Source organism: Herpailurus yagouaroundi, unplaced genomic scaffold (assembly GCF_014898765.1).
Source record: "Herpailurus yagouaroundi ecotype Mexico unplaced genomic scaffold, PumYag 139, whole genome shotgun sequence".
Taxonomy (NCBI): Eukaryota; Metazoa; Chordata; class Mammalia; order Carnivora; family Felidae; genus Herpailurus; species Herpailurus yagouaroundi.
The window spans coordinates 72399460-72424497 of record NW_024412394.1 but is presented as its reverse complement, the minus strand read 5'-3'; the positions used below and the strand labels follow the sequence as shown (position 1 = coordinate 72424497).

Here is a 25038-nt window from a genome sequence, read left to right as displayed (position 1 = left end):
ATGAAATCTTCAGATACCTTTAAGAGTAGGAGAGATGCACTGGTTACACCCAAAGATTTCTACATTTTCACTTAAGGAAATGAGGACCAAAATAGAGCAACTTAAAATTTACCTTGATCTCTAAATATGCCCAATTCTAGCATTTTTTTACATGTCATGAAGCACTGTTAACGTGATAGAAAATAATTATCTGAGACTATGTTTCATGTCTTTGGAATATTGGCAGTGAACCAATTTTGGAGCAATTTTTAGCATTTTGAAGGCCAACTGGGTAGATAGAAATGGAAAAGAAAACTTACTGAGTAGTCAATATTTGGAGAATTCATACAGATAAAATGGTGCGCACCCATTAGAAAAATGTAACAGCATTTATGTATTTTTTTTTGTTTTTTGTTTTTTTTTTAATGGAACAACATTTAAATAAAATATGACATCAAAGAGATTGAATTGACTGTAGGCATATGCATTAATATGATGAATCTGAAAAAAAAAATTGAGAGATATAAATCTCAGAAGACGTATATTAAGATTACATTTATACAAAATGAAAAAGAAAAAAGTCAACACTAAGTAATATATTGTTTAAGGATCCAAGCCTCTATGGTAATGCAATAGATAGAACAGGGTCAGCAAACTACAAACCTCAGGCCAAATCCAGCCTTCCACCTAAATAAAGCTTTTTCCCCCCTCCCAGATACACATCCATTTACTTATGTATTATCTGTGACTGCTTTCACACTACAATAGCTGAGTTGAGTGGTTATAAGAGAGACCATATGGCCTGTAATGACTAAACTATTTACTATCCAGCCCGAGGTAGTTTTTATATTTTATGGAACCTGATAAATGTTTTTTTCTATAATTAACATGAAAGAATACAGTCCAATAATTGCCAAGCCCATCTTGAGCAAGAAAAAATGGTGCAATTTGCTTTATCAGACATCAAAAGTTATTATATAACTCAATTGAATCAGACAAGGTAAACGGATACAAGTGTAGAAAAACAAATCAAAGGAAGAAAGCGTGGAACCTAGAAATAGACTATACTGATAAGCCAAATTTATTTATAACTTATCTAATACTGCATATCAGTAGGAAAAGAAGAGTTTTTAAAGATGGTAAGATAAAAGTTTTATGTGGAAAAATGAACATGGACACTTACATAAATAACAGACAGATCTATTCCATGTGGGTTGAATTCATAAATGTTAAAAAAAATTATAATACATTAAGAAGAAAATACATGAAAATATCTTTGGATAAGGAAGCATTTCTTTTCTTTTATTTATTTTGAGAGAGAGTGCTCGCACGCACATGCGTGTGCACACAAGAGGGGGAGGGGAGGAGAGAGAAGTCCAAGCAGGCTCCACGGGGCTCCATCTCACAAACATGAGATCATGACCTGAGCCAGAATCAACAGTCAATCCTTAATTGCCTGGCAACCCTGGATACGGAAGCATTTCTTAGGCAAGAAACAAAATTTTCAAACCACAAAGTATGACTGCGTTAAAATTAAAAGTTTCAGTTCATCCAATATATCACCTAGAAAATAAAAAAGGCAAATCACACACAGGAAGAAATTATTTGTATTGCTATTAAAGTAAAGCTTTTGGTGAACATGCCCCACCCATAAAATAGAAGAAAGCCAATCCAAGCAAAAAGAGAGCAAAAGAATTTAAAAGACATTCCATATGATGGTTTTTTAAAAAATTCAATAAACATAAGAAATTACATAAAATCAAATTGTATGTCATTTTATTTTATTTTATTTTAAATTTAATGTTTATTTATTTTTGAGAGAGAGAGAGACAGCCAGACAGACAGAGTACGAGTAACAGGGGACAAAGAGAGAGGCGGACACAGAATTCAAAGCAGCCTCCAGACTCTGAACTGTTAGCACAGAGCCCAATGCGGGGCTCGAACTCATGGACTGCAAGTTCATGACCTGAGCCAAAGTCAGATGCTCAACTGACTGAGCCACCCAGTCGCCCCCTTTTTTAGCATTTTTAAAAAATTTTATGCCATTTTATATCTTGCCTTCCTTCTACATCTACACTTAATTTCTTTGGACATCTTAATTTTTACATTCTGGTGGGTGTAAAATGACTGTCATCAGTTACTTGTTTTTCCACATAGAACAATTCCCTAATCAATTCTTCATACCTTGTCAATACCATAAGTAATGGATTTATATTATATGCTTTGTTTGTAAATGTCATTCCCAGCTATGCTAAAAAAAAGTCTCACAGACCTTCACAGAGAATTAAAGACTTCCCTGGAGCACCATATGTTGAAGACTACTGGTCACATTAACAATGAGATGTGCAAAGGAGAAAAGGAGGGCATTTGAAATAGAATGTACACATGTGAGTTTATATGTGCACTCACTTTTATTTTCTTGAATATTTGTTCACTGGGAACAAACAACAATGTAAAGACTTTTTCTTTGGGAAGCAAGCTGTGTCCCAATCGTATTAAAGTCTGATCTATAGAGAACGAAGCAGTGTCCAAACGCACCGATTTTTCCCTGCAGGAGTAATGAGTCCAGTAGAGCTGTTTTAGAGCTACATGCTGGTTTCCCGCTCCGCCCCGCCCCGCCCCCACTGGAACAAGACATGCCCAATGAAGCTAGGTGAGAGGAGCAAGAACTGGGAGACAGTGAGTACGGGAACCTGTGGGTCAGACAAGGACTAAAAATGAAGAGATTTAATTATTAGAAAAGAGGTGTGCAGGAAGAAGACAATCATGTGAAGGAAAGGCACAAATAAGCACTGAGAAGGAGACAGAAACAAAATAGATGGAGGCAGAGACTTCACATGATCACACAATTAAGAAAGACAAATTTAAAGGAAAAATCGCCTTCTTTTTATTATAGCTCATTAAGCTGTATCTGTTTTCAACTACATGAGGATTCCCATCTCCTTAGAATTTTAATTTCAAGAAAAACAGACTATTTTTTTCTGCTTCCCCTGTAACTGCGTTTTGAAACTTTTTCAAAAGCAGTATAAGCGATGTATAATTCTCCATTCTTGCTACTGAAATTCTATATTGATATTTCTGTAAAGCACCCTCTGTCAATTCCCTAACTTCCTTTATTGCAGCCCATGTTCCCTTATTTCCCTAAAGCCAATTTTATTGTCATACTTTACTTTTTCTCTAATCTCCTAGTCCAAATACAGATATCATTTTGCAGACTGTATTTCAGATGATGGAGCGATGAACTGAGGGTTTTGATATTTTTTGGTAGATATCTATTTATCAATAGGGAGATTTTCTGGTAAGCATTATTGTATAGCCTCGGAATTTCTTTTTTTAAGTTATTTCCTTATCCTCTCTTTTTAGCACTTGAATGTAGTGGTTTGTTTCTGTCAGTTGCAAGCAACAGTAATCAACTGATTAACTGAAGCAGAAAATAAGGGGGTGAAATTGTATTTCAACATTCACAAACTTCCAGCTTGCACAATGCTTGCACAATGGGTGAGAACCAAAGAAGCTGGCTAGCAAAGAACTTGCCCAAAGTTGTGGCCAAGAGTATTGTGTCTCACACAGTTTTGGTAACACCAATATCAGACACTCCACCAACCTCCTCAGGATGGAAGGTCCATGACTCCCACACCGTGGAGGCGTCCCTGGATACTGTCTCCAATGGTCTTCCCTCTTTGGCTCATTGCCTCAAGATTCAGAGCCCTACACAGAAGCTCAGAAACTTGCATCATATGCCTGTGTCCTATCTCCCAGGAGTTAACCTAAGAGAAAATACTCAATGTCTTGTGCTTCCAATAATGAGAATCTCTGCCTCTGACTGCATCTGTAACAATGAAAGATGCCCTTAATTTCAGAATGGTATTTGGATGTGAAACCGAAAAGTAACAATTGCCCACATATCACTGTTAAAGTCACTTTTCTCTTTACATGCGTCACTGAGCCTTCTATAATTTCCCAGATTTTATGCACCTATGACCTCTTCTCCGATATTCAAATTACAAATTTTCTAGCACCCCACATATCAGAAATCACCTCCCTTTTTGCAGTCAGGAACCGTTATCAGTCTTCTGCATTATTTATGCCATTCTATGAGATTAAAATTAGTCATGTTTTGACCTATTTGGTATGAAAAATAATGATTAAAAGTTATGAAGTGACTACATATATTTAGAAAATCATGTTGAAATTCTATCCTTTTAAAGTAATGGAAAATAGAATATACATAGCTGTGCTTTGGTAGAAGGAAAGTATCTTTAAGAGAAAACATGTAACTTTTGATACTATATTCCATTCAGGAAAGATATTCCAGGAATAAGTAGATACTAAGAATTAAGGGATAGAAAAGTTAGCTGAGATCCCTGTGTTCATGAAGTTTGTGTTGCCATATATGATATCTTTATAATTCCTTCACTAGATTACCAGGTTATATAGGTTAGGGAGCATGAATTCTACACTTTCTCTATTGCTAAACCTGTGACAAGAACACGATACACAAATGAGTAAATATGATCTTAGACTGTCAATTAAATTTTTACTCTTTTATCATTGTTATTTGATGAAGGTTTTTTTTTTTCCTTTTGGTTTTCTATCTAAGCAGTCTCTTTAAATTGAGAGGGGACCTTTTATCTAATTAAATATCGCACAATCAAACTTTATAAAATGGAGAATGGTACTAAGGCCTGATCTCCATGAACTAGACTGTTTTTGTTGCTCTTGATTGATTTAGAAGAATATATGCTCAGGGTGAAAAAATAAAATAGAAAATTGAAAACCTATATACAATTAGAAATATGTTGGGGCGTCTGGCTGGCTCAGTCTGTAGAGCACATGACTCTTGATCTTGGGGTTGTAAGTTAGAGTCCCACGCTATGTTCAGAGATTGATTAAAAATAAAACCTTTTGGGGCGCCTGGGTGGCGCAGTCGGTTAAGCGTCCGACTTCAGCCAGGTCACGATCTCGCGGTCCGTGAGTTCGAGCCCCGCGTCGGGCTCTGGGCTGATGGCTCGGAGCCTGGAGCCTGTTTCCGATTCTGTGTCTCCCTCTCTCTCTGCCCCTCCCCCGTTCATGCTCTGTCTCTCTCTGTCCCAAAAATAAATAAAAACGTTGAAAAAAAATTAAAAAAAAATAAATAAAACCTTTATTTTTTTAAATATTTATTTTTGAGAGAAAGACAGAGAGAGAGAGAGAGAGAAAGAGTGCAAGCAGGGGAGGATCAGAAAGAGAGGGAAACAGAGGATCCAAAGCAGAGTCTGTGCTGACAGCAAAGAGCCCCATGTGGGGCTTGAACTCAAAAACTGCACGATCATGACCTGAGCCAAAGTTGGGCACTTAACTGAGCCACCCAGGTGCCCCAAAAATAAAATCTTTAAAAACAAACAAACAAAAAGTATGTTTCTTATTAAAGTACCAGTAAGCTATTTTGTGGAAATTGACAAGGTAACTCTAGATTTTATAGAGAACTGCAAAAGTCACAGAGTAGCCAACATAGTACTGAAGGGGTGAGATGGAGCGAAGGTGATCAATTGGTTACTTTGGAAATGAAAGAAGTCTATAAGATTAAAGGCAAAAAAACCTGCATGAAATTAAAATCTAGTCGATAAAGTTCTGTTCCATGATGATCCAGGTTAATTGTACTGATACAACTATAATGCATATTCAAATTGAGAAAATAGATGGTGGATTATAGTAAAAAGATTTCTCGTTATTGGAGTGAGAAGTTGCAAATAAGCAAGGGGAGGGAACTAAAATGATCCATGTTATAATGAATTAAAGCTGTATACATCCATAAGAATTCATGTTTGCCTTAATATAGATTCAGATGCTTAGACATGGAAATATTTACAGGTACAGGTATGCACAAAGCTTAGTATCTACACATATATTTCTTTGTCCTGTCTACAAAGAGGGTCTAGATGCAGACCCATCCCACTAATAAGGAACACTTGCTCGGATAGTGGTTTCTAATACAATTATCCAATAAAATGAATCTTTGGAGAAATAACTGATTATAGGACTGGAGTAGAAAGCACACAAGGTTAGCCTACAGAACCTCAGATAACGAGAAAGTAAGAAAGAGCTAATAAAAAAAAACAAATTTTATTTTTCGTAGGAGGTATGTTACTATGGCACAAGAGTTGACTAAAAGAGTTCTCAAAGGTCAAAGCTGGAACAATTCATGCAAAAAAAAAATTAAATAGTATTAAATTATAATCAAAATTTTAAAATAAATATCTAAGAGTCTATACAGGTATAAATAAATGAATCCTGTGCACAAGCATTCCAACTGATTTATGCATTCACTTCGCTCCCAAGGAAATGGAGCATAACTCTGCATTCTTTAAATGTAGACTGACATAGAGTGACTTTTTTCAAAAGGCCTTAGCATGGGGCTGTGAGGAATAAATTTACAGTGAAGAAGCATGACAAACCCTACCTCTGCCAAGTGATCAAGGTTAATGTCAACAGTGATAGTCACGTTTGATGGTGTGCACCCCTGTTGTGAAGTGATGTGATGGCAGTGGAAATATACATCTGTGGTTTCCCTCCAAAAAACCTCACATTCTTATCAAATCATAAGAAAACCATCAGACCAGTTCAAATAGATGGGTATCCTATGATGCAACAGACCAGTATTCCTCAAAACTGTTAAGGTTGAGTAAAGTTAAGTCAACAGTCAACAGGCACCTAAAGAGGAATGACCACTAAATGCATTGTGTTATCCTGATTGGGATCTGGGAACAACAACAACAAAAAAGGATATTGGAGAAAAACGAGAAGAATTTGAAATTAGGGACTTTAGTTACTAACAGTATATCAATGTTGGTTCATTAATCTCGAAAATCGTACCATACTACTATTAGATGTTGCAGAAGAAAAAGATTGTGATATATATGGAAATTCTATGTACTATCTTCACAATTTTTCATTGAATTTAAAACTATTTTAAAATAATGTAGTTAATCATATTTATGTTCATAATACTATATGCTTTATATATTTAAAAGCATATATTTTTATACACACATATATTTTTGTTTACATCAATTTCAGTGTTCTACATTATATACTATTCTGAATATTTTTTTATCATTTAATAATTCTCAGAAATAAGTTTATACTGTTACATATAGAGCTACTTCATGATCCAACAGCTTCTGGCATAGCATTGAGTCAATGTATCTGAAGAGAGTTAATGAATCTCTTAATGGGAAAGTATGTTGTTTTGCACGTATTTGTGTGATTATATTGATGTTACAATTAGAATTGCTGTATCAAAATTATGTGCACATGAATTGTTGATAGATGATACCAAATTGCTGTCCAATAAGGTTTCACAATTTACCCCCCATCAGCTATGTATGAAAGTCCCTACTGTCCCTCACAATCAGCATTATTATCTATTAGTAAATTTTTCTATGAAAATATATTGTTTTTGTTTTAACATATTTCTAAATGTATAATCAAGGTTATGCATCAATGTATGTTTAAAAACCCTTTGTACCACAAGTCAGCAGTGGTAGTTATGAACTTATTACTCAATTGTGTTACACAAAAGAGTAGCCACTTAGAAGAGGATTAAAATTGGATTAATATTTCATACCCAACCACAGGTCTAAACCACAAAATTGCCAATAACTTAAATGTTTACAAAAATGAATCCTTCAAGTAATTGAAGAGAACAGGTTGGAATTATATTATGGTTTTGGAGTTAGAAGGCCTTTTCTATCTATGCCTCAGGAACTACTAAAACATTTTTCAGGAGCCATAGAAGAAAAGTTTAATCATTCAACTGTATAGAAATTGAATTATTTGCAAGTTCAAGAAAAAACAAAAGCAAAACAAACAAAACAAATAGCATAATGTATTCATACACACACAAACAAGAAAAATAATGGTGAAACACAGGAAAAGATATTCATATTAAAAGTTACACTAACACGTATGTATATATATATGTACATATACATATATATGTATATATCTATGTAATATCCACATAGTTAACAAGTTAAAAATTTGACAACTCTATTTGCAGAGCTTTGAGAAAAGAGAAACACTCACACACTGTTGGCAGGAAGGTGAAATAGTTCAACCTCTAATAAAGGGAAACTTGACAGTATCTTGCAATTACATTTACTCTTTGACTCAGGAATTCCACTTTGGGAAACAGATCTTACAGATATACCGATAAACGTAGAAAATGACCTATGTAACGCCACTCTTCATAGCATTCCTGTTCATTATAGCAAAATACTGAAAACAAGCCAAAGGCCCATCTATATGGGAGCTGTTAAGTAAACTATAGCATATCCACAGTGAAATATGTAGAGACCCGTGAACAATGAGAATGAATTCCATGTGAAAAAAAAGGTAAACCTCCACATTAGTGTGTACATCCCCCTCCCCCCCAAAAAAGGTGTGGTACAGAAGAATGGATATTATATGGTATGTTTTGTGTAAAACGAGGGGAAATAAACCTGTATATTTCCATGTCTTATGTCTGCATGAATGAACACTGCACAGATACATTTTAAAGACTACTGGGGCGCCTGGGTGGCGCAGTCGGTTAAGCGTCCGACTTCAGCCAGGTCACGATCTCGCAGTCCGGGAGTTCGAGCCCTGCGTCAGGCCCTGGGCTGATGGCTCAGAGCCTGGAGCCTGTTTCCGATTCTGTGTCTCCCTCTCTCTCTGCCCCTCCCCCGTTCATGCTCTGTCTCTCTCTGTCCTAAAAATAAATAAACGTTGGAAAAAAAATTTTTTTTTTAAAAAAAAGACTACTAAAACTTGTTTTGTCCAGAAGGTGGAGGTATGGTGTGGACATGGGCACAAGGAGAGGAATGAATTTTCAATGTTCATCAGTGTATATCATTTGGATTTTGGTTACTCTGATTATATTACTTATTGGAAAAAAATAGGCAAATAATAAATTCAGAGGTGTAAACTGCTTCTGTATGCTCTTATCGACTTTTATTTTGAGCTATAGATTCCCTTCTTAGTGAATGTAAGAATTCTTTATAGAATAAAGACATTGAGCCTTTGTAATATATTTTGTAAATATATTTTTTTCATGTTTGATATTTGTCTTTGGGCTTGTTTGCTAATTCTTCATCTTGGAAAAATGCTTAGTTAGAAATCAAATTTAAGGGCCCCTGGGTGGCTCAGTCAGTTAAGCATCTGACTTCAGCTCAGGTCATGATCTCCAGGTTCATGAGTTCAGGCCCCATGTTGGGCTCTGTACTGACAGCTCAGAGTCCGGACCCTGCTTCGGAATCTGTGACTCCCTCTTTCTGTGCCCCTCCCCCGCTCACCTTCTGTCTCTCTCTCAAAAAACAAATAAATGTTAAAAATTTTTTAAGAAACAGAAATCAAATTTAACAATCTTTACCTTATGGCTTTTTTTAGCCTACTTTTTTTTTTCTTTAGATAGAGAGATAGAGTTCAAGTGGAAGACAGCACAGAGGGAGAGAGAGTCTGAAATAGGCTCCACACGCAGCATGGAGCCTGATCCCATCTCACAGCCCTGGGATCATAACCTGAGCTGAAATCAAGAGTCAGAATCACTCAGGTGCCCCCTTTGTAGCCTACTTAAAATGATCTTTACTGTCTCACCATTATTAATTAAAACAAAATTTACCTTTTATTTTCATCTAGTTGTATGGTTTCTTTATATTTAAAATTAGCCTTTGATCTGTCAATATATTTTGTTGTTTAAAACAAATATGGGCTGATATTTGCCCGCCTTTAAATGTTCTAGCCAGTAACTGTAAGATTTATTGAGTGAGGCACCTTTCTTCCCTGATTAAATAATGTTAGTAGCGCACACTCAATTCTTTTTACAAACTACACTCGTATCTTTCTTTATAAATTTATTTCTGATCACTGAACTGTGTCCTGCTGTATAAATAGAACATTTTTTTCATTATATTTTCCCTAAGATTATTGTTTTCAGAAAATCTATCAATTTTTGTTTGATAATCATTTAATCAGTCATTTACTGAATACTTTTATATTCCTCATAGGTTTATAGTTAATTTCTTGGGTTGTACAAACATAAAATCATATCAGTCAAAAAAATAAGTTAATTCACTGTATAAACGTAGAGTCATAATGTGTGCTTTAATTAGCGTGAACCTGTCTAAATGAAATCACTCCTTGGTAATCTGAACACCATAGAGACATATTAAAGTTGCCTGTATTGTCTCTGGATGCTTTGTTGTAATAATTTGTTTTATTCCCCAGCAACAAATACTGGTGAAAATGGACAAGAAACAAGAGCGTAAAAACCGCAGACTATTTTTTTCTGGTTCTTCGAAGCCTATTTCATATAAAGAGGATTTGGAATTATTTTTCACAGTCAGCCACAAAGATAATATCCAACTTTATAGTGAAGGAGGCTCAAGGTTCAGAAGAGAATGCATTGCCTCTAGAAGAAGAATATAAATAATGATGGAGGTCATTAAATCAGCAATATAAACAGATTGCTTAGTAATGTATAGCCTTATTTTCATCTCAGAATATTACATCCATATTTCTTAGCTAGTATTTTTGCTCTAGCATAATCAATATTCAATACAATGTAATAATGTTAGCTAATGCTGCAGAAGGTTTTCACAAATGTTCTGCAAAAGTCTATAGGACAAATTATCCCTTTTGCCACATTAGTTGGCTGCAATTTAATTTATTTTCTTCAGTTGTTCCTGTTCTTAGTTAAATTAATAGTTGTTGGAGTTCAGTTGCTTTATAATTTGGGTAATTATTACTGTGTTCTGTTTTAATGTTTCTGTTTAGAATATGTTAAAATCTTTTTAGCACCTTTACAATTTCCTAAAGCTGAAAAATGGTATCATATACTATGTTCAATCCTTTATATATCAATACTTAAAATACATGCCCCACATTTTAAAGAGTGTGTGATATCATGACAAATCCATTACAACAAAAACTATTTCATTATGATATTTCTAATACCAGTCTTAGGACTGCTTTTTTTATCTCTTTATTTTTTAAGTTTCTTTTTTTTTTTTTTAATTTTTTTAACGTTTTTTATTTATTTTTGAGACAGGGAGAGACAGAGCATGAACGGGGGAGGGGCAGAGAGAGAGGGAGACACAGAATCTGAAACAGGCTCCAGGTTCTGAGCAGCAAGCACAGAGCCCGATGCGGGGCTCGAACTCACGGACCGTGAGATCGTGACCTGAGCCGAAGTCGGACGCTTAACCGACTAAGCCACCCAGGCGCCCCAAGTTTCTTTTTTTCATGTTTTATTTTATACGAGAGAGAGAGAGAGAGAGAGAGAGAGAGAGAGGGCATGAGCAGCGGAGGAGAAGAGAGATGGAGACAGAATCTGAAGCAGCCTACAGGCTCCAAGCTGTCAGCACAGACCCTGATGCGGGGCTCGAACTCACAGCAGTGAGATCATGACCAGAGCGGAAGTTGGACACTTAACCAACTGAGCCAACGGCACCCAGGGAATCCTTTACTTTAGAGGAAATGTACAACCTGTGTCTTGGGCATGTCCATGTGTTGGCCTATTTTTTGTATGGACCTCTTCTAACCTTAGGAGTTGAAAGTATATTTTCATGTGTCCAAATAAATAGTTGGGAACTTTCTGTCAGTCCCTTCCTTTGTGGGTAAATTTACTTCAAAGGGCAATGCATTACCATAAATGTAAGTGAAGTGATTTGGGGAAATTTTAAAAGTAACTCTCAGAAATAAGTAAATTCCATTGTTAATAAAGAATTCGTTCTTGGGACACCTGGATGGCTTCATCCCTTGAGCGTCTGACTCTCGGTATCAGCTGAGCTCATGATCTTACAGTTGGTGGGATTGAGCCCTGTGTTAGGCTCTATGCTGACAGTGTGGAGCCTGCTTTGGATTCTCTCCGTCCCTCCCTCTCTGCCCCTCCCTGGCTCTCTCTCTCTCTCTCTCTCTCTCTCTCTCTCATGATAAATAAATGAATGATCAAAAAAGAAGAATTAGTTCTCTTCAGTGGTATGTCACCAAAGCTGATTTATAATTACAGAAGTACGCGTTTCAATATATAAGTGTTAGTGGTGCTCATGATGTAGAACACAGGTATTTAGAGACTGTTGCCCAACAATTGTCAGCAACTCACGGTCCTGAGGATTTTTACATTTACGAAACTTAAATTCACGCTTTTTAAGTTTGAATGACAAAATTCTTCAGTTATTCCAAGAGGATAAATTCAATTCAATTGAAAAGGACAAAATTTGAATAAGAACTTTCTATAATAAAAATTTGCAAGGATGCTGGTAGATTATGCAACTTCCTGTAGTAATTAGAACACCTGAAGCCAGAGTATTCTAATTCCATTAATAGTGAAACATTGCTAGCTCCGAGCCTTCATCTGGGGGGGATCGATTTTGTATTTTGACATTTTTATTTATTTTATTTTATTTTTTTTTAAACATTTTTTTTTTATTTTTTTTTCAACGTTTACTTATTTTTGGGACAGAGAGAGACAGAGCATGAACGGGGGAGGGGCAGAGAGAGAGGGAGACACAGAATCGGAAACAGGCTCCAGACTCTGAGCCATCAGCCCAGAGCCTGATGCGGGGCTCGAACTCACGGACCGCGAGATCGTGACCTGGCTGAAGTCGGACGCTTAACCGACTGCGCCACCCAGGCGCCCCTATTTTGACATTTTTAAAGAGCAATGAAGTTCCTTTCTAAAAAAAAAAAAAAAAACTTCTATTTATAACTTACTGTTTTATCCGCTATAATTTCATTGAAAGGTTTTTGAAGCTCTATCTTTTGAAACACACTAAAGATATTATTTCCTGTGTCTGGTAGGTTTTTTTTTCCCCCTCTTAATATTTTAGACCTATTTCCTCACACTAACTTCTGAAGATTTAGTATGCTTTTTATGTAACATATTTCTTCTGTAGAAGAGTGTGTAACATATGTGTAGTATTTATGTAGTTTCCAAAAAACTGTATAAATCATGGAGAGATGTCTATACCAGAATGTAGTCACTTAGATCGAGCTAGGGGCTGCAAGGAAGAGAATTTGTTACAGTCTTTGTAAAGTCTCTTTTTAGTTAGATCAAATGATAGTTCCTTGTGATTTTTACCCATTGCTTTAGGTTGTAACTTCTGGGAAAGTAAACACGTTCTCCCTTTACTCTGTACCATTCTTTAAATGATTAGAAACCTATTCTGTTTTTGGTACCCCAATAGCTAACTTCCATCCTCTTTATGTGCTTTCATCTGAAATGCACATGCTTACTACTTTAATCTTAGAATTGTTAAAGTACTTGACATTAAATACGTAACAGTTTTGAGGAATTATGAAGGGTTAGGGCTTGGGCCAGGCAATTTTTAGATTATCTTATTTAATAACTATTAGAACTGTGTACCAAAATAAGTAACTCCCAAATGACAGTGACTTGACACACTAAAAGTGCTGTCTCCTCATAGCACAATTCATTGTCGTCAGCAAAGGTAGAAGGGAGCAAATTACATGTGAGAGATTTCTGTAGGTAAGGCCTAAAAATAATGCAATCATTCCATTCAGGTTCTGATGGCCTGAATGTGAGCTCAGACCCATGGTCAAAATCTATCTAAAAAAGAGCTGGAAATGTAGTTTGGCTGTGTACCGGGAAGAAAATGAAATCGGTTTGTTGAACACAAAATTTCTCATTAACAAATATCTGCCCACAGTGGGTCAAAGGTTGGTTAATACTTCCAACTCTAAGTCAAGCATCTCTGGCTATCTGGTCTGGCATCTTTATCATAGGGAAAAGGATTTTGATGTGCAATCTCCAAATCCTTCCTCACTTCAACAGCCTGGATCCCAAGACTGTTTACTGTTGTGTAATCCTATTTTGAATGCCAAAAGCTGAAAATTATCTTGGTCTTTCCCTTTGTATTCTTGTTAAAACTTTCTAAATCAATATCTCAAAACAGACATTGTCTCTGGTAGATTAGGTTGAAGGTCTTATATTAAGACAGGTGAATTCTTAAAAAGTATATTATTTTTGGCATATCCTTCCTATTTCAAATATTTCCCAACAGATGATGAGAATAATTTTCAGAAAGAATACTTCCATTTTTGATAAGAGACATCTTGCTTCTTCCTTCTCAAAATGTATTTTATGTAGAAGTCTGCACTATTTTCTAATTTCTCCCCTAAGTTTTCTTTTTTTTTTTTTAATTTTTTTTTTCCAACGTTTATTTATTTTTGCGACAGAGAGAGACAGAGCATGAACGGGGGAGGGGCAGAGAGAGAGGGAGACACAGAATCGGAAACAGGCTCCAGGCTCTGAGCCATCAGCCCAGAGCCCGACGCGGGGCTCGAACTCACGGACCGCGAGATCGTGACCTGGCTGAAGTCGGACGCTTAACCGACTGCGCCACCCAGGCGCCCCTCTCCCCTAAGTTTTCTTAAAAAGTCTAAGCTATTACATCATATTTTCATCACACAAAAGTTCACTGAAAATAAATGTTAATCAATGGTTAAACAACAAATTTAATTTTAACAACTTAAAATAGGTTAATGTTATAAAAATGAGTCATATTGATGTGTACTTAGAGCAAATGAAATTTCTATTAAAATATTTATCATTTAAATTACAATTAGCAAATCATCTAAGTATGGGTATAATCTTAACATCAGTAATATTTCTGTGATCAGTTCCAGCCTCAACAGCAATTAACCAGTTTTTAGAGGTTATAAAAGCAGGGACCAGTATTTAAAAAGTAGATTCCATTATATAATGGCAAAACAAATATTTATAAATATTGGTGGATTAATACATCAAGAGTAGGGTAATTAACGCTGGCTAAAAATGGAAGATACTTTAATTCACCAGGTATACCTTATAGTTAACATGTATAATGGGATTTATATAAGAGAAAAGGCAAATGCTATGCATAGCTTTCAGCTTAGTAGGGTTTTTTTAATAAAAATGTTAAGGCCATTTTAAAAGTGAAATTATGAAAACATATCACCTTTAAATTTGTTTTCCAGATTATGTGATAGAAAAAAAAAAAGATTTCATTCCAGTAAGAAGAATCAAGAGTGGCAACAATTGATTTCCTTCCTGATTCAGTATATCAGGTATCTTTCAAAAGAAACGCGCGCACACACACACACACACACACACCCTTCACAAAAGGAAGAAGTTAAATGCCATGATTTCAATCCCTTTACTCTGACATATAAAATAATGTAATACTTGTATAAAGTTGCATTTTTATCACATAATATATGTCAAATCCTGTGGCATATAATTTATACATAGTATGTCACTTAATTATAATAATTCCATATAGGATAAATTTTCAAAAAGGGGACACTGGGACTTAAGGAGGTTAAAGAATGTTCTTAGCCACAAAGCCAATAACTAAAGATCCAAGAATTAGGTCTGGCCAATTCTGAGCTCATACTCATTCTCTCTCTCTCTCTCTGTCTTTTAATGTTTGTTTATTTATTTATTTGGGGGGGGGTTGGGAAGAGTGCCAGCAGAAGAGGGACAGAAAAAGAAGGAGACAGAAAATCCCAAGCAGTCTCTGTGCTGTCAGCACAGAGCCTGATGTGACCACAAACTATGAGATCATGACCTAAGCCAAAATCAAGAGTTGGATGCTTGACTGACTGAGCTCATATTCTTAATAACTATACTAACTTTCTCTAAAACTAATTAATAAAAAATCTTTAATATCTATAAACATTAGTCTCATAGCTAAAATTTCTTTAGATTTTTTTAAAGAACTCTTTTAATTAATAAGTAGTTTATTCATGCTTATCTATAAAAAGGATGTTTTTAGGCTTTCTTCACGTCCTTTAGCAGATTGCATGATAAATCTACTAAGGAATGATCTTCCTGAGACCATGATGATGTAAATCTAATATTCTCTAGTCTTTCCATAAAGATATTAATGAATAATTACATTAATAATAATATCATATATTTAAACAAATATTTTGCTTTTCAAAGTGTCTACAAGGTATCTTATTTTATTTTGTCTCAAGGTCTTTGAGAAAAGTAAGGCAAGTATGATTGTATCTTTTGATGGAGAATTAAGTACAGCATATATGAAAATCCATTTGTTAAAGATAACTTTGTTTTAAAAAGACAATTATGACCAAAACAGAGAGAGCAAGGATATGTGGAAAGAGTGAAGGCAGAGAGGTGAGTAAGAACTTACGGCAGAATTATGGGATGTTTCCTATAATACGGCACTTTCTCAAAATCCTCCCATCTGGGAAAATTTCATTTTCTGCATCCCATGGACCTCCAATTCGAACCAAAGTCGGAACTTCCATTTGCATGCAGGGTGCTGGTATGGGAAGGGGGATCTGCCAGTCAGACTCAGCTACGTGAGACTTTGATTCAGACATGGGCAATGTGAAGAAGCAGAACTGAGTCAAGTCAATTTGGACGACGTGATGGGTGTAGAGGTATCCAGGTTTCAGGGCAGTGGGACAACGATTCTGCCATCTAGGTCAGCAACAACGATGGCAATGGTATCTGTAGCTACAGTGGCCAGTAGACCCAGCAAGTGTGGTGTGAGATTTATCTCTGGCTATGTGACCTTTAGGCCTGACATCTGGCTTTCCTAATTGATAAACTCTTTAATGTTCTTGAATATTTTTTTAAACTACTTTAAGAAGTTATCTACCATTTGTGGGGCACCCGGGTGGCTCAGTTGGTTAAGCGTCTGACTTAGGCTCAGGTCACAATCTCACCGTTCGTGAGTTTGAGCCCCGTGTGGAGCTCTGTGTTGACCGCTCAGAGCCGGGAACCTGCTTGGGATTATGTGTCTCCCTCTCTCTCTCTCTCTGCCCCTTCCCACTTGCATTCCATCTCTCTCTCAAAAATAAATAAACATTAAAAAAATAATTTTTCTACCCTTTGGGTGTAGATCACTGACTGACAAAGGACAAGGCTATGGAAGCCTCCTAAGTCTTTAAATGATAAACTCTATTTTGAGCATATCTTGAATAAACGTCACAATAATAAATTCAGAAATTTAATTTTGTTAGGAAAAAGCAAACTTGCATATTTTAAATTATTTTTTAAACTTTTAATTTATTTTTGAGACAGGGAGTGACAGAGCATGAACTGGGGAGGGTCAGAGAGAGGGAGACACAGAATCTGAAACAGGCTCCAGGCTCTGAGCGGTCAGCACAGAGCCCGACGCGAGGCTCGAACTCATGGACCACGAGATCATGACCTGAGCCGAAGTCGGCCGCTTAACTGACTGAGCCGCCCAGGCGCCCCTTACATTATTAAATTTAGCACCTGAAAAAACCCTAGAATTACTCATAAGAGGACATCATTTCACATGGTGGTAATTACTTCAATAGGATAGTTAAATTTAACAATTTTTTTTAAGTTTACTTATTTATTATTTTTGAGAGAGAGAGACTGAGAGAGAGAAAGTGAGCAGGGGAAGGCAGAGAGAGAAGGAAAGAGAGAATCCCAAGCAGACCCCATGTTGTCAGTGCAGACCCCAATGCAGGGCTCGAACTCACACACTGTGAGACCATGACCTGAGCCGAAATCAAGAGTTGGACACTTAACTGACTGAGCCACATATAGGTGCCCTTAAATTTAAGAACTTTTAATCCACCACTATGTATACAAACAGGTTTTATGTTGGACATTTGAATTATACTGATAAACAAGAATACTCTCTTTCTCTAAAGAACCTGTAATCTAGGAAGACCATGTTTTTAATGCAATAGCTTTCCACTCTGTATCATCAATAGATGGCATTTTTTTAAAAAAGGAAATGTAACTTTCTGATAAATAGTATAGACAGAAACTTTAAATATTTATTTATAGGAATATAAACTTGTTAATTACTGACCCTGCTTATGTATATTTAAAGGGAAAATCTTTTCCAAATGATAGTATCAGAACTGAGTGCTACCAGATTCTTTTTTTTTTTTTAATTTTTTTAATGTTTATTTATTTTTGAGAGAGAGGGAGAGACTGAGCGTAAGCAGGGGAGGGGCAGAGAGAGAGGGAGACACAGAATCCTAAGTAGGCTCCAGGCTCTTGAGCTGTCAGCACAGAGCCCGATGCGCGGCTCAAACTCACAAATCGCGAGATCATGACCTGAGCTGAAGTCGGATGCTCAGCCGACTGAGCCACCCAGGCACCCCAACTACCAGATTCTTTAGAGGCTACTAAAGAAAAATTATCCGTGCTTTGTATCAACTTCGTTATTTCTACAATCTTCCAACATGTGTCTTAAGACTCATGGATTAAAAATAATGAAGGGTAAAACAAGATCAAGTGGAAAATAATAATATTAAAATAGACTAAGGTAAGTATACTTAGTCTAATGTAATAAATAACCAATTTTTGGCCAATATTATAGGTTCTATTTTTTCTGTGTAATTAATGTTTTTCTTTTTTTTTATAATGTATCTTTTTTTCTTGTAATTTATGCTTTGTATCTAAGTTTTATTGTTCCTAAACTTTCTGGAAAAACTTCCACAGTAAAGTTGTGCTAATAAGTAAATGTGATGAAATATTTTCCTCTATGATTTAAACAATTATTTCTGGAGGGATGACTCATGGGCAAGCAGTTTTCCTAAGGCTTGATTTCTTACACTTTTTTCTTTGCAAAACTTTTTCTAATGTCATACTTCTAAATATTCATACTTATAATATTGATGGTCCCTCAAAAGTGTTCTGGAAGTTTGTTTTTGTTTTTTGTTTTCTGTTTTTTCTTTAACATTTATTTATTTTTGAAGGAGAGAGAACCAGTGGGGGAGGGGCAGAGAGAGAGGGAGACACAGAATCTGAAGCAGGCCCCAGGCTCTGAGCCATCAGCCCAGAGCCTGACGGGGGCTGGAACTCACAAACCACCAGATCATGACCTGAGCCGAAGTCAGACACTCAACAGACAGGCGCCTCCTGGAGGTTTTTAAATTAGCCCCAAGAAACTAAAGAACCATATGTAAATTAACATAAGAGTTTATATGAATACCAATAAATTATTTTCATTTGCCTTAATTGATTTTGCCTTCACTAGAGATAAGATAAAGTAGGTATGGTTAACCTTGTTAATTTATCCTGAAATATGTTCTCTAAGGAGGCTGCAAACTTTATTCATATAACTCAGCTTATAAAGTGCCTCCTGGACAGCATTTCAGAAATTCTAACTTCTAGAGCAAGTCTCTGCCCCTCAAATCAACCATGTAGTCATAAACAATATTGGTAATTTCCCACTTATTATATTCACATTTATACCATGTGCCGGAGGTATGTTGCTTCATGTAATGCACTAAAAAGCTTAACTTCATCGGACAGATAAGAAAAAGAAAGCTTATAGAGAATTAAAAAAAAACATAAACAGAACTCAATCTTTCTGGCCCCAGATGTACCATAAATATGTTATCAGATACCAAGGTGTCCAGGAGGCTGGCTGAAAAGGGAAAGAGAGTTTCAGGGGTGGAGTTTCAGGTATTCTTCCGCGGGTTTTCCAACTCCACCACGGGGGGAAATTCTCTCAAATTTAAAGTCTGGGCCTTTTGTGGTGGTGGAGGAGGTTTGTTATTTATTTGTGTTTTCTTTTTGTTTGTTTTGTTTGAAACTCCAAATATGAACAAAAAAGAAACACCCTGGGGCTTCTAGCTGGCTGAGTCAGTAGAGCATGCTACTCATGATCTTGGGGTTATGAGTTTGAGTCCCACATTGGGTGTACAGATTACTTTAAAAAAAATAAATACATAAGGGCCTTAGTGGCTCAGTTGGTTAAGCGGCCAACTCTTGATTTCGGCTCATTTCATGATCTCGCTTCAGCTTCGTGAGATGGGGCCCGAGCTTGGTTGGGATTCTCTCCCTCTCTCTCTGCCCCTCCTCCACTCACACTCTCTCTCTCTTACTCTCAAAATAAATAAATAAGCTAGAAAATAAATAATTTAAATAAAGAAATATTTTTGAATTTAATTAAAAAATAAATAAATACCCAGTGGCTGGTTGTAAGATCGGCGTAAAGTTTGTGACATTTTGAAATCTATAAAGACCCACCCAACGATGAGAAACACAGTAATTGATATTTTATACACGTTTAGCCCTGTGATACCTCTGAAAAAATTCACTTTAGGAAATGAGATAAGCTACCGGAAGGTTGCTGTTGAAAGCCAACTCCAGTTTCTGATAAAGATTAAATGAATGTGCTTCTCTGGCAACTAGGACCAAAGAAAAAAAAAAGAGATTTATAAAGTTTTAAGTCATTGCGCTATATCAATTCTAGTTCATGTTTCTCATTCCAAAATACAAAATTATTATCTAGCCAGAATGCTTCTTGATAGATTCTATAAATGTGAATTTATAGATTGGATGATTTTGGAATAGCTTCTAAATAGCTTTTTTCAAGTAATATATATATATATATATATATATATATATATATATATATAGCATACTAAATTTTAGTTAATTCATTCACTTAAAGTATCATTAAGACTCTTCTTTCAGAAATAGATTTATATAAACACAATATTGAATATGAAAGATATGCAGGAGATCAGTAAAAACATTCTTTACACTTTCAAAAGGTATTTTGGCACATATCCCTGTGCCAAAGAGGGTTAAAGCAGACTTGTTTCACTGTTTCTTACACACAGTGACACTTGTGACCATGTAATAAAATACTGGATGGCTGGGATTCCAGCTCTCGAACTCCATTTTGCTCCAAAAGCACAGTGCCATGAGTCATTTTATCTCACTGTCATTAGGTACATCTTACCTTCCTAGTCCATGTACTAGGGATAAAATCAGACAACTCTGGCGTTCCAAGGACAAAAGCATTTTCACCCTATTAAGCCCAGGCAGTTGTTTTTGGTCTTGTTATTCAGATGTAAGTGAATATTAACACTTAAGAAATTGTAGGGAGCTTAAACCAGAGATCTGGAGTTATAAGATGAAGATTTAAGGCTTTGTTCCATTGTTTATATTCTATTGGACACCGAAAATATTGATAAGATTTCCTACTTCTTCATCTACTAAATGGGGCTAATAATAATAAAATAAATTTAAAAAAATTTTGGTAATGTTTATTTATTTTTGAGAGAGACAGAATGCGAGCAGGGGAGGGGCAGTGAAAGAGGGAGACACAAAATCCCAAGGAGGCTCCAGGTTCTGAGATGTCAGCACAGAGCACAATTGTGAAATCATGGCCTGAGCCGAAGTCTGATTCTTAACTGAGCCACCCAGGTGCCTCTATAATAAACATTTCTTAAAGAAGACCCCTAAATAGTGATGCAACTGGATAAAGAAACAGCCCAATCTGCTATGCTGTTGAAAGAACTTTTTAAAAACAAAAGAGAAAGAGAAGAAGCAGAGAAACCGCTGGGCACGCTACACTTTTTCAGAATAAATCCTATATTCTCTGAAACTACAACCAAATTTCCTAATCGAGTACAATATGGTTCTAACTAAACTTCTGTTGTTGTCAAGTTGAATATTGTAAATCCAACAAGAGAAGAAAGAATATTGACTAACTAGTTCACTGGCCATTTCATCCATCTGCATTTGTTTTCAACCTGCAAACTGAGGAGTTTGAAATCAAATTATCTCTAAGTTCATGTCCAGTTATAACTTTGGTAATTTTGAAGATATTTAACACATTACCTCCCCCTTTTGTACTTGTGTCTTTTGACTAATAGATACCAACAAAATGTACAAATTTCCCTTACCCAGAAAGTTCAACACTTTCAGCACTTCATTCACATTTTGTAAACACCCATTGACAAAAATTTTAGCACCAAATTCTAAAAAATTGCAGCACCTCATTTCTATTTTGTAAATATCTGTTGGTCAGAGTTGTGTGATATTCCCTGAGCCAGACCATCTTTGAATTAATCATAAAGATGAAGTGGGAAACAACCGAAGGATGAGGGCCTTGAGAATTAATATGTTGCATTTCTGATTTAATTGTCAGGGTCTGAATAACACATAAGAAAATGTTGTCGGTGTGATGTAGTTTTCCAGGTAATTGCAGCATTTTGGACATGGAAACCAATTGATTTTCAATTAACAAGTGGTAGGAGCACTATTACAGTAGTATTACTGTTAGATTATTGCTCAGATGAAATGCTGGTCTCTACACATTCTCTACACACTTATCTTTAATATATCATTTGCAAAGCAGATAGATCGCTAATTCTAATCTACTGAAAATTGTGTAATATTTCCTCTCCCATAGGAGAAAAGAATGATGGGAGGAAAATAAAATGAGCTCTATGTAAAAACTATAGCTCAGTGACAGCCATCCCTGGCATGGTAGGTGGCGAGTGTCTTGAATGACCAGAATCAATAATCACATTGAAGACTGCATCAGATATCACCAAGAATAGATTTACCTTGAACATTAGGTCAGTACTCAGGTCTGAGCACAGGTGCCACTCAGAGGACAAGGGAGGCCATGGAGGAGCCTGCCTGTATAATCTTCACTAGAAAGCAGCTCTCCTCAAATGATGTGGGAATAGATAAAAATAATGAAACCTAATTCTTGCTCTAAAGATGTCAGAAGTTCATCTCCACTGAGGAGCGCCTGGGTGGCTCAGTTGGCTAAGCATCAGACTTCAGCTCAGGTTGTGATCTCGTGGTTAGTGGGTTCGAGTCCTGTTTCGGACTCTGTGCTGACAGCTCAGGGCCTAGAGCCTGCTTTGGAGTCTGTGTCTCCCTCTCTCTCTGTTCCTCTCCTGCTCATTCTCTCTATCTCTCTCTCTCTCAAAAATAAACTTTAAAAATAACATTAAAAAAAAGAAATAAGTATTAAATATGGGATCTGTTAACTTTTGGACTTTATTTATTTATTTTGCTGAAAGCATACATATTGACGCAAATAACTCCTTTCCCAAATTGTATATTATTTCCCAAAATTGTCCTTTGTTACATATCTCCCCACTCTAGGGAGTTCTTTGATAATGATATCACTGTAAAGCTCAAGATAAGATTTTTATTCCTTTGAGTAATACATTATAGTGTTTATCCTATTAATGAACCATCCTCACTTTCAACCACTCTCTCTCCATCCCCACTTTCCCCAAAATCAGCAGTTTTATTTCTGCCTAGCAAGTCCCTTACAATCAATTGTATTACAGTGACACTAACAGAAATGAGCCTAGAGGGTAGAGTGAAAGCATTGTTGTAATAGCATCAATAGCATGTAATAGCAGAAAGTCTTCTAACTTTCTAGAAATAATACAGCATACATGTTTTCTCTGGATTTCCCTCTTCTTTGGAAAGATCAGATTGAGGTATTGAGAAGGCAAAAGTTTTAGGCTTTCAAGCTACACAGAACTTGGATTCAAATGTGGGATCCATACTTTATAGCTGTGTGACCTCAGGCAGTTGTTTAACTTAAACTTTAGCCTATTTATCTACAAAATGGGCATATGAACTGGACAAACTCTCAGAGAATCATGAGGGTCTCATGATATACTATGTGAAACTATAGAGCACAATGAATTCTTGGCACATAGAAACACTCTATAAATGGTATTATGTTTAATATGGTTATGTTATGCATTATGTCATGCTATTCATTATATTCATTATTTTTAAGTTTTTCTTGTATATGTCCCTTTCATATTGATTCATACATATGTACAAAGAAAAGATTGCAAAATTAACTGTAGAGCACATACACATGAAAAACTTGGCATCTAAAAATATTATTTTCATTGTTTTGTAACTTAACTTTTCTAGAAATTTATTATTTGGTCTTTTGCCAACATATCAGTCCACAATGGATGGGGCAGCTTGGCTTGAGGGAGACACACTGGTCTGTCACCACAAACAGCCACAGAGTCTCTGCCTAGAACAGGGCATCTTTTACTTTAAAAAAATTTTTTTTTCAACGTTTATTTATTTTTTGGGACAGAGAGAGACAGAGCATGAACGGGGGAGGGGCAGAGAGAGAGGGAGACACAGAATCGGAAACAGGCTCCAGGCTCTGAGCCATCAGCCCAGAGCCCGACGCGGGGCTCGAACTCACGGACCGCGAGATCGTGACCTGGCTGAAGTCGGACGCTTAACCGACTGCGCCACCCAGGCGCCCTGGGCATCTTTTACTTTAATGTCAATGCAAATATCTGGGCTGCAGTGAGGCTGAAGGCCTACATTTTCTTTTTTATTTAAAAAAAATTTTTTAATGTTTATTTATTTTTGAGAGAGAGGCAGAGTGCAAGTGGGGGAGGGGCAGAGAGAGAGAGGAAGAGAATCCAAAGCAGGCTTCAGGCTCTGAGGTGTCAGCACAGAGCCTGACGCGGGGCTCATACTCAAACACAAGATCATGACCTGAGCTAAAGTCTGATGCTTAACCAATTGAGCCACCCAGGGGCTTCCGAGGACCTGCATTTCTAGCAAACTCCAGGTGAAGCTGATGCTGCTCAGAGGACACCTCCTGGTAAATGGTAAAATATTAGATGACTCAGACCAACCTGCAGAATTTCTGACCCATTTATAGTTAATAGACAACTGTTGTGGTCACCATAAATAAACTCTATTGGTCACCTTATATCAACTGAGTGTACCAATGGAGTATATATAAAACTCAATTAGGAGAAGTGAAAATGTTTGAGTTATTGAAATTGCATTATTATATATCAGTATTTGGGGGGAACACTCACAGTGTAAATATGCCGGAATGCCTTTACTTCTGGTATAGACAGGATCTTGACTCCCTGTCAAACATAAAAGTATCCTTCAAGAGGCAAGGAAAAAGGGTTTTGGAGTTCTAATCTTTCCTGGGGCAGAGGCCCATTATTGTGTCACAGTGAAGTCTCTCTGATGTACCTAGAGCACTTGTTAAGCCTCCTTGTGAATAAGAGAGATTGAGAGTTTCTTGGATGTTTGCTCCTATATGTTGTGGGGAGAACAGGAGGAGAAATTTCACTAAACTCTTAGAATTGGCTTTAAAAAAGTGTCTGTGGTAAATTAAATTCCATGCACAGACAAAGGAATTGGTGAGGGAGTTGAACACTGGAAGAAACTCCTGGCTAACAGTGCAATGAGCGGAAAACCACCATTACCTAATTTCTGGATAGAAACGTACCTCT

The 25038-nt window shown here is 36.4% G+C and overlaps 1 long non-coding RNA gene across 1 annotated transcript in view; it reads right to left on the bottom strand.

The window, feature by feature from the left end:
* Positions 1 to 24695, bottom strand: part of LOC121029195 (uncharacterized) — a 34788-nt gene extending 10093 nt beyond the window's left edge. Inside the window, exon 1 of the long non-coding RNA XR_005789636.1 lies at positions 24610 to 24695. This is a non-coding gene — a long non-coding RNA (uncharacterized LOC121029195). The remainder of the gene's footprint in view (positions 1 to 24609) is intronic.
* Positions 24696 to 25038: the final 343 nt, after the last annotated feature.